Here is an 11,574-nt window from a genome sequence, read left to right as displayed (position 1 = left end):
TAGTCAATAGAGTTAGGCATTTCTTGCCTCAGGGGGAAGGAATTATTTTTTTAAGGGCCAAGTTTTTTATTTGTTGTTACTGTCCTTAGGAGAAATAGCTGAGCAGCAGACATTACCAGAGCTGTTTCCCACTCGCCATCCTCAGCTATAGACAACTTCACAATCATCTTTATAAAGCAAGGTGTGGTCAGTTACATTAAACTATTTTAACTCCTTTTAATCCAGGATTTTAAAATTGCAGAAAATTAAGAAGGCCTTAGTGTCTACCTTTGTACACAAGTGTTTGTAGAAAAGAAAATATTTTCAGTGAGAGTGGGAGTTGCCAGAGGCACCAGAATACTTCGATACTTTTGGCAAATAACTCTCACCCCAAGCTTAACTATAGAACGAGAGAACCAGATCATGGATAAAGCATATCTGCAAGTTAAGGCCAATGTGTTAGGAAAGTGTTTTATTTAGGAAGATATATTTTTAGCTTTTCCTGAAAAAGAGTCACAGGAATCCCCCAATTTTGTTTATACATCTGACAGGGCAGGCCAACACCATTATAAGAAATGGGAGTTGGTCATCTTAATCCAAATTGTCCTTGGCTTAAATATGACAATGTACAACTATCAGTTCAGCAATTGTTGGAGGGGATGTGGCCAAAAGGGAACCCTACTTCATTGTTGGTGGGAATGTAAACTGGGTCAGTCAGTCTGGCAAGCAGTATGGAGATTCCTCAGAAGGCTAAATATAGAACTCCCCTATGACCCAGAAACCCCACTTTTGGGTATCTATCCAAAAGACCACAAACAAAATCACAGTAATACCACCAGCACAACAATGTTCATCGCAGCACAATTTGTCATAGCTAGAATCTGGAACCAACCCAGATGCCCCTCAGTAGACGAATGGATTAGGAAAATGTGGTACAGTTACACAATGGAATTTTATGCGTCTATCAGAAAGAATGACATTGCCCCATTTGTAAGGAAATGGAAGGACTTGGAAAAAATTATACTAAGTGAAGTGAGCCAGACCCAAAGAAACATGGACTCTATGGTCTCCCTTATTGGGAATAATTAGTACAGGTTTAGGCAAGTCACAGCAGAGGATCACAAGAGCCCAATAGCTATACCCTTATGAACACATAAGATGATGCTAAGTGAAATGAACTCCATGTTATGGAAATGATTGTTATATCACAGTTGTAACTCCTTTCAACGTCCCATGTGTATCTGTAGCTTCTATTATTGATGATGTTCTTGTATCACCTTCCTGTGGTTGTACCTACACTATCTCTGTAATCTTATCTGAGTATATTGGAAACCAGGTATACTGGTATTAGAACTAGGAAACTGAAAGGGAATATCAAAAGTGAGAGACACAGGGTAAAAAAAGACAAACAACTACAAAAGCAATACTTGCAAAACTGTTTGGTGTAAGTGAACTGAACACCTCAGGGGGGGAAAGGTTAAGGGGGAGGAGGGAGGGGGTATGAGGGACAAGGTAACAAACCGTACAAGAAATGTATCCAATGCCTAACATATGAAACTGTAACCTCTCTGTACATCAGTTTGATAATAAAAATTTGAAAAAAAACAAAAACAAAAACAAAAAAAACAAGTATCAGTTCAGTACCTGGCACACAAAAACATTTCAATCTCTCTTGAAACATTTTTTGGTCATTCCAATGCTTGAAGACCAGAAATATGAGTATTCTGATAATTATGTTATTTTACCATGTATAAATTTAATATCTATTAGGTCAACAACAGTATCATCCAACTACAGGACATATACATGATTATAGATATGAAGGGAGGAAAAATTAAGGAAAAATTTAGATAATGTGTTTTACACTATAAATCAACTGGAAGGGGAAAATGTTCTTGAAGGAATAATCAAGAAGACTGAAAAGGCATGTCTTATTTTGTATCTGCTGAGTTTTTCACATTAAATTATTAGAGGCTGATCTCTCTCTCTCTCTCTCTCTTTCTTTCTCTGACTGAACTCAGGGTTTTGTGACTGCCAGAAAACTTTCTTCGACTTGAGCCACACTCCTATTCATTTTGCTTTTAGTTCTTCAGATCACATATTATGCTAACTTTGTGTTGGGGATTATTATGGCCTGGGAAAGGCTGCCCTTCCACCAGCCTTGGGACAATGGAAGTCCCTCCCACCTTCTGGCCTCCACCCCTTGGGAGGTGAACACGTGCGTGCCACCATGATGGGGTTGTCCCGCCCACAAAGGGAAGTTTCGTGATGTCACTTGATGAACGTGGTCCCTAGCCTATGACTGGCCCTTTGGCCAGCCCCCTTTCTTTCCCGCCATTACTTCTATATAAGTGCCCTTCCATATTAAAGTCTTTGAGACGCTTCCCACCACCGCAGCATGTCCCTGATGCCTTCCTTTTCGCCTCCGCCCTTGGTAACATGTGGGGGGACTGGGGGGAGGGGAGGCTTCAGCAACCCTTCCTCAACTTAGCGCTTGCCCATGTGAGCACGCCTTTGGCCTTCCGCTGGCGGAGGGCCAGGCTGAGTGCTCTTTCATAGAGTTTGTGGTTACCATTCTCCCCGTGGGGGGAGAAAGGGAGTGTCCAAACCCCAACAACTTTGCCTTATCTAATCTTGGATCACAACCTGAATTACTAGGATTGTAGGTATGCATATGTGTTTTTTACCCAATCTGACTACATATTCAAAATATGTTGGGTAGGTCACAGAAAGTGCAAGTCAAAAATAATAATTTTGCTCATAAACTATTTTTAAAATTTTTATAATATATTTAACAATGTTTAATAAGAATTTTATATTTGTTTATAATAATTTTAAAATAATTTTTATATTTATGTATTTTTATAATTATCTTCCCTGGTCATATAACTTCTCTAACATATGACCACAACAAAAAATAAAGGAATATATTACCTACTTATCATATCTATTCCTTTTGGAGCACATTTTAAAAGTGAATGCTGATTTTGTTTAGAGAAAAAGAAATAAGAAATATGAAAATAGTTTAAATAAATCACAAAAAAGTGTTATGTGTCAAAATGCTATATGAAGACTTTGGACAACACGTTTTCAAATTATCCTTTAGACTAGCTAATAGACATCTCAAAATTAAAATAACTAAAGCAGAATTGGTTTCTGACCCTATCACCTCCACTTGCTAAGCTTTTTGTTGGTTCTTTCTCTCTCGTCCTAATTTTATAGAGTATTGTGTATGTAGCTGCTCAAGCCAGAAATTTAAAGATATTTTTGAGTCTACTCTTAGCCTTACCTCAGTAACAAATATTCAGAAAGCCATATTTGTTTATGTCCAAAACAATCTGAAACCATCCAGTTAATTCCAGCCACTGTTGCCACTTTTGTCTATAGCCTGGTTTTCTTGAGCAACCTGAGCTCTTGTTTCCATTGTTGTCCTCCTACTTTTACAATACATATGCTATGTAAGATCACGAATAATTTCAATTTAAATCCTTTCTGGCCACTGATTTTCTGTTACCCTGAGAGTAAAATATAAGAGCTAAATGTGTTTGTGGAGCACATACCTCTGTCTAATCTTCTCTTGTGTGTCTCAGAGTTCAAGTCATTGCTCTTTTTTTTTTTAATTTTTTTTTTTTTTTTTTTTTTTTTTTTTGCCAGTCCTGGGGCTTGGACTCAGGGCCTGAGCACTGTCCCTGGCTTCATTTTGCTCAAGGCTAGCACTCTGCCACTTGAGCCACAGTGCCACTTCTGGACATTTTCTGTATATGTGGTGCTGGGGAATCGAACCCAGGGCCTCATGTATATGAGACAGGCACTCTTGCCACTAGGCCATATCCCCAGCCCAAAGTCATTGCTCTTTATCATCCATTTTTCTTTAATGCATCCTGATTCTACCTGTTTTGTATAAAACACTCAATGGTTTCTCTCAGTGAACATTTGCAGACCTTTGCATTACCCTCATTGCAAAATTTATTAGTTGTTTCCTTCTTATTACTCAGATTTCACTTAACAAATGAAGAGGTTTCTCTTGACCATATAACCCGAATTATTTGATAAGCAATTTTCTTATGAGTTGCCCTCATCTAGCTGTTTGTAAACTTTAATGTTTTCTTGTGCATTTGTTTGTCTTCTGTTTCTTCTACTAAGGCACAAAGTCTAAGGGAAGAGTGTGGGAAAAATGAGCATTTTAGTCACAGAGCTTTTCAACCCACTCCGGTCTTTAAAAATCAGACAGGTACCTAAATTGTATCCAGGCACCTTGAGACCCCTCTCCTCAATATATTGGTACTTTGCTACTTATTTCTTCTTAAGACTAACGCACTTCTACTCAATGAGATTGAGGGAATATAAAAGAATATAACGCAAAAAATGAGGAATGGAAAATATTTCTTTACTCAGGTAGAGAGATTATGTGACCAGAGAGTAGCTGTTTTCTTTTGTCCCTCTCCTTATGCTTCATTGGCCTAGTGTTTCTAGCATCTTTATTTGCCCTATTGTTGCAGAACAGAAGTTGATGCATGATAAATAATGACAAATATTCTACCATTATTGTTTTTATTATCATATTGTTACTGTCATTGTTTATTTGACTCCCTAGAATTATCTGTATTCAACATATTCATACATAACTTTGTTTGAAGGACATGTATTTGTTTCCTATCAGGGCTGGAATGGAAATGTTGTCAATTGAAGAAAAACACAAATATAAATATTTCACAATAGGTCAAATGTCTGATCAGCTCAGCCTATTTCTTTGCTTCAGACCTCAGCAGATTGAAATCATGTAGTAGCCAGCCTACTTTTTTTTCACTGGAAGATGTTAGGAAGAATCTAGTTTAGTACTTAGGTGGTTTGCAGAATTTAGCTCCATATGATATGTGGGCCTCTTCTTCCATTTATTGCCTTACTTCAACAGCTGCTTAATTCCATCTGCAAAGCCCCTTTGCCATAGGCAAATGTCAGGGAGTAAAGTTTATGGGTATCAACCTCCTACTACAGGGAGTCTGAACTTGAGCACTGGGTAAAGTTCAACTGCTGATATTGTTGGGCAGGGACTAGTCTAGTTACATGCTCACAAGATGGTTCATTCCGTTTTAGTCACCATGTCTTATAAACTCAGGAAAACATGTGGATTACAGAAGTTAAATGAGAAAAAAGTTCTTTTCATGGAGTAGTAGTTCCTTTTTATCTCTCCATTCCAACAGAGTTCTCCTTATGTTTCATGGGTCCCAGCTGGCACATGAATCCACACAGTTGGAAGAGAGGTGATACAAGGATAGCAATGGCATTTCCTAGCTTTTATTGTATAAGGGAGAAGGAAATTGGTGAGGACTGTCAGATTCTTTTCTCATCAACCAGCTATGCAAAAAAGGTAAACATGAAAAGTTATTATTATCTTAACTCTTTAATAAAAAATCAGCCCACATTTGCTAACTGCAACTTTCCAAGAAGATTCTATTTATGGAGGGCTTTTGGGGGTAGTATTCCTTGGTGTGCTCATATTTTTGTTGATGAAGGAAAAGAGTTTGTTCATACTATTGCAAATGTGATCAATACCTTGGAAACTGAGTATGTCTGGAATGACACCCAATCTACATTCTTATTTCATTTCATTGGGATATAGACTGGTAAATGACATTCACATTTGCCAGATGGACTGTCAACCTATATTCAGGGTCAGCCTCTCTCTAGAATATCACCTGACATGGATGCCATTTTGTCAAGGGTTTCAGATTTGATGTTCCAGAATAAGCAAGCTCACACCACAGAGGCTCCCTATGTGTTATCCTGATTGAAGTAAGTGTGGTATATATCTGATTTCTCATCTGAAAATCTGCCACAAAAAAGAAGTCTCAGTTTGTTCTATTTATCTTCATGTCTTTGCCATTATTGGATTTTATTTTATTTTTATATATATTCCATGTTTGACCTGCTGGAATACGGTGAATAGGAAAATTCAGTTAGGAGTCATATATGCAGGCTTAACTCAAGGGATTTTATTGATAGACCTCAGGGTTTTCAAATCCTTTAGAATTTGAAAAAAAACAAAACCAAGAAGACAATGATCACATCTCCTCTACAATAGAAAATAAAAGCCTTTGAAATATTTTGTATGTGAAGACATGTCCCCTTTAAAGCAGATACTAATTTTGAAGACAGAGATTAACTTCAAATGAAGTACTTAGCAGAAAAAGAAAAAGTTTATATTCTACTTATGACTTCATATGAAATACTGTTCTCTCATTTAAGTTTTGCTACATACATGCTTCTGCTACCCTACCTTGCCAATGAGGCATCTGTAAAGAGATCTGTTTTATTTGGGGGCTTCTGTAACAAAATATCATAGACTGGGTGACTTAATACCTTAATTTCTTTACAAGAAGCTGGAAGCCTGAGAAAGGTGCCCCCCATGGTCAGTTTCTGATGCGGACTCTTTTCTTCTTGTGTCTCTGTTACAGGCTCATATGACCTGTGCTTTGGGAGAACATCCAGAGAGAGAGCTGGAGTGAGGTGCTAGAGGCTCATGGCTGTAATCCTAGCTCCCCCAGAGGCTGAGATTTTAGGATTTGGATTAAAAGCCAGGCCAGGCAGGAAAACTCATGAAACTCGTAACTACCAAAAATCCAATAATTCTGGAAGTGGAGCTGTGGCGCAAGTGGTAGAGTACTAACTCGGGTCTCAGTCCTGAGTTCAAACTCCAGCACACACACACACACACACACACACACACACACACACACACACACACACACTAAGGTGGAGGTCTTTTGTGTCTGAGGTGTTTCTTTGTAATCCAAGCACTGATTCCAGTCAGATGACCTCACTTTTAGGACCTCATTCACCTCAAAGACATCTCCTCTGTAAATGCTTTTATTTTTTTTCAAATTTTTATTATCAAACTGATGTACAGAGAGGTTACAGTTTCATATATTAGGCATTGGATACATTTCTTGCACTGTTTGTTACATCGTGTAAATGCTATTATATTGGAGTTTATATCAAGAAAACTAACAATAACAATTGTTGGAGGGGATGTGGCCAAAAGGGAAGCCTACTTCATTGTTGGTGGGAATGTAAACTGGTTCAGCCACTCTGGTAAGCAGTATGGAGATTCCTCAGAAGGCTAAATATAGAACTCCCCTATGACCCAGCAGCCCCACTTTTGGGTTCTATCTATCCAAAAGACCACAAACAAAATCACATTAAAGCCACCAGCACAACAATGTTCATCGCAGCACAATTTGTCATAGCTAGAATCTGGAACCAACCCAGATGCCCCTCAGTAGACGAATGGATCAGGAAAATGTGGTACAGATACACAATGGAATTTTATGCGTCTATCAGAAAGAATGACATTGCCCCATTTGTAAGGAAATGGAAGGACTTGGAAAAAATTATACTAAGTGAAGTGAGCAAGACCCAAAGAAACATGGACTCTATGGCCTCCCTTATTGGGAATAATTAGTACAGGTTTAGGCAAGTCACAGCAGAGCATCACAAGGCCCAATAGCTATACCCTTATGAACACATAAGATGATGCTAAGTGAAATGAACTCCATGTTATGGAAATGATTGTTATATCACAGTTGTAACTCCTTTCAACGTCCCATGTGTATCTGTAGCTTCTATTATTGATGATGTTCTTGTATCACCTTCCTGTGGTTGTACCTACACTATCTCTGTAATCTTATCTGAGTATATTGGAAACCAGGTATACTGGTATTATAACTAGGAAATTGAAAGGGAATATCAAAAGTGAGAGACACAGGGTAAAAAAAGACAAACAACTACAAAAGCAGTACTTGCAAAACTGTTTGGTGTAAGTGAACTGAACACCTCATGGGGGGAAAGGGAAAGGGGGAGGTGGGAGGGGGGTATGAGGGATGAGGTAACAAACAGTACAAGAAATGTATCCAATGCCTAACGTATGAAACTGTAACCTCTCTGTACATCAATTTGATAATAAAAATTTGAAAAAAATAGCTTGTATCTGAAGTTTTAGAAACACAAATATGATGCCTATAACAGGGCAGTGAAAACTCTTGATTATGACCATGGGACAAATAAGAAATTAAATCCCATAGAGAGAGATTGCAAAATTTTATTTCTAAAATGCTATAGAATGCAGCCTCTTTGATATTCTATAACATAGATCTGAGCAAGCAAATGAGATTGAAGAAAATGATTACAATGAATCAATTTGTGTATGGAATTATACACTCAGAATTATCTTCTTGTTGCAACATGCCCTATCTATGAAAACCAAGACATATATATGTACACATCTATATATATATGTAGAGATCTTACTGTAGTTCTTACAGTAACCTTTGCCAACTGTGATGTGTCTAGATTTCAGTCATTCATAGAATTATAAATAGGATTTATTACATTTTTAAAAAGTAAAAATTACCAGTTATATTTGTTAATTTTTGAAACCTTAACTTCTTGGACATAAATATACTCATTTGGTTATAGTGAGGCTAGTTATGAAATATGACTTACAGGCTTTCATTTGGTTGAATAACATAACATTCTAATAAATTTCTTGGAAGTACTTGAGTTTAATAATTTTATATATAAATAAGTAACATATTCCTACTAGAGGTATAATCACCATAATGTAAAATAAGGAAGAGCACTGAAAAGTTTATATGCTACCATGATATTATTCATAGTATGGTGGGTGTGAGGGTGAGATAATAGTAAACATCTTCATGTATTCTCAGGTACTTTAGAGTACAGAGTACAGTTCAGTTTTAATTTTATAGTGGAGAGTCAGTTTTACATAACCAATTAATATTATTGGCATGATAAGTGAATTGTTCTCTGGCACATAATTTTATTGTTGAGATCTAAGAGATGGTAGAATCAAAACAAACTGGAGAATATTTCCCTGGAGAACGTGTCAAAAGCAGAGGGTGAGGGGTTGACTTGGGCCTTAAGGAAAGAAAGTTGTAGTTTCTGCTATGACTGTAGCCTACTTTACTAGTCTCATTGTTTTCAACTCAACACGTCTGACATTTTTGGACTAGCCTTGAATAAAATGATGCATTTTCTATCATGAAGTCTTGCAGTGTTGTGAAGAAGTAGAAACCAAGTCAGACTTTAGAGGTTGACTGGAATAAATATCTCATTCTTCAATGGAAAGAACCAAACCTCAAGAGATTTCAGAAGACCATGACCTTACCTAATGGTAAAAGTAAGTGTCAGAAGCTGTGAATAGATAGATAAATAGTGTGGGAAAACTCTTGGATGGAGAATATATAAAAACATGTTTTTATTAACTAAGGAGTTCATTCAACAGCTTAGTTCATAAGTACAACGGGATCTTGATTAATGTGACCCCTTTCATCATTTTCCCTGTCCCCTTTCTTTTTTTCTTAGAATTTTTTTTAAATTTTTAAAATTATGTATTTATTTATTTTTGCAAGTCCTTGGACTTGGACTCAGGGCTGAGCACTATCCCTGGCTTCTCTTTTTTTTTTTTTTGCTCGCTCAAGGCTAGCACTCTGCCACTTCAGCCACAGCGCCACTTCTGGCCATTTTCTATATATGTGGTGCTGGGGAATCAAACCCAGGATTTCATGTATAGAAGGCGAGCACTCTTGCCACTAGGCCATATTCCCAACCCTCCCTGTCTCCTATCAACCCCTTCCCTCTCCTCAATTTTCTTAGTTTTATAGGACCCACATTGAATATTATAATTACATTTCCCCCATCTTCCTCTCTTCATTCCTCTATCCTCTTTGGATGGGGAAATTAAAGCAGTTCTTTGAAAGAAACTCAGCAAGCTTAAAGCGAACACAGGAAAACAATTCAATACTTGGAGAAATTTTAGAGAGACATGAAAGAAATTTAAAATATTAAACAGAAATTCTTGAGCACTAAGTAAAATTCTAAATTTGATAGAAGGATAAATCAAACAGGAATAATTGGTAAGGTGAGCACAGACTATTTGAAAATATAGCTGTAGAAGAACAATTAAACAAAAAGAAGAATCAAGAAAGCCCATGGACATGTGATGGGGCAGCATTAACAGAGCAACTATTCAAGTCACTGGAGTTCAAGGGGGATTGAGAATGCCAAGGATGTGACGTATACTGAAAATGATGTTAACAGAAAACTTTCTAAACCCAGAGACAGATATACATATCCAGGCACAGTCAAGTAAATGTTACTAGTCATATTTAACATGAGGAAATTGACTCCTGATCCATTATATGCTGCCTCTCAAAGGAGAAATACATTGTTTTAGACTAGCAAGAGGAAGAAAGAACAAATATGTGTGTTCAAATTCACCTGGTAACAGGTCTCCCAGAAGAAACCTTATAGGTCAAGAGAGAGTGACAGAAGACTTTTAGAGTATTGATGGGAAAAAAAAAGAAACCATGGGGATAAAAAAATCACTAGCAACCAAGGATATGATACCCAGAAAAGTTATCCTAGAGGTGAAAGAGATAAAGACATTATTAGACAAAGGCTGAGAGAATATAACTTCACTAGGCCTGTCCTATAAGGAATACTAAAGGATGTTCCCCAAGTTGAAGTAAAGAGATGCTAATTAGTGAAAGCAAGAGATCCTTTTTGGGGGGTGGGGGGGGTAATTTTTGCACCAGCTGTGGGGCTTGAACTCAGAACCTGGTGATTGTCCCTGAGCATTTTTTTCCCCCTCAAGTCTGGTGCTATACTACTTGAGTCACAGCTCTACTTCTGGCTTTTTTAGTGGTGAGCTGGAGATGAGTCTCATGGATTTCCTGACTTGGCTTGGCTTTAAATTGTGATCCTCAGATCTCAACGTTCTGAGTACCTGTGATTACAGATGTGAGCCACTGGTGCCTGCCTCCCTATCCAATTCCTGTTTGTTTGGAATGATTAGCGTGACCCCAGCTTCCTTTGTGTATGTAAACCTTAGGCCAAAAGACACTGCTTGGCAGGAGATCATTCTGGAGGTTGAAATGAGTCAAAGATAGCTTTGCACCGTCAGCAGGGCATATATGAATGCTCTGAATATTCTATCAGCTGCCCTCTCTTTCCCTAGGGAGGCACATCGCGAGACGTGAATACAGGTCATTGATTTTAGAAAGTGACAAGGATATGTAGGGGAGAGTAGAATATGGAAGAACAAAACAGCAGATACCGAGATTGGGAGGAAGCTGCGATCAAGGCTTAGTTTTAGTGAATATCTTTGTAGTATCATGTAGAAGAATGCCTTGTAATTGAAGGATGGACATTGTAGGGGGATGTTTAAGCACTATTAAGTTCCTCATTTGTAAGATTTTTTTTCTTCTGGAGTATATAGTGGGTTTATTTTATGTGTCAACTTCACTGGGCCACTAATAGTGTGCACATATTTTTCAAATTTTATTGTGACTGTTTTATTGTGAGAGTGTCTTTGAATGAAATTGGCATTGAAATTTGTAGTATGAATAAAGCCATCCACAATGTTGGTACATTTTAACCAATTCAATGAAAGCCAGAGTAATAAAAAAGCCTTTTGCCAAGTAAGAAAGAAATCTGCTTAATGGTTTCCATTAGGGACCTTGGCTCTTCCGGGTTCAACAGCAGCCTGCCAGTTTCAAACTTGAACTTGGATAC

This window comes from Perognathus longimembris, chromosome 10 (genome assembly GCF_023159225.1).
Source record: "Perognathus longimembris pacificus isolate PPM17 chromosome 10, ASM2315922v1, whole genome shotgun sequence".
In the NCBI taxonomy this organism is placed as follows: domain Eukaryota; kingdom Metazoa; phylum Chordata; class Mammalia; order Rodentia; family Heteromyidae; genus Perognathus; species Perognathus longimembris.
This window is presented reverse-complemented; position numbering follows the sequence as displayed.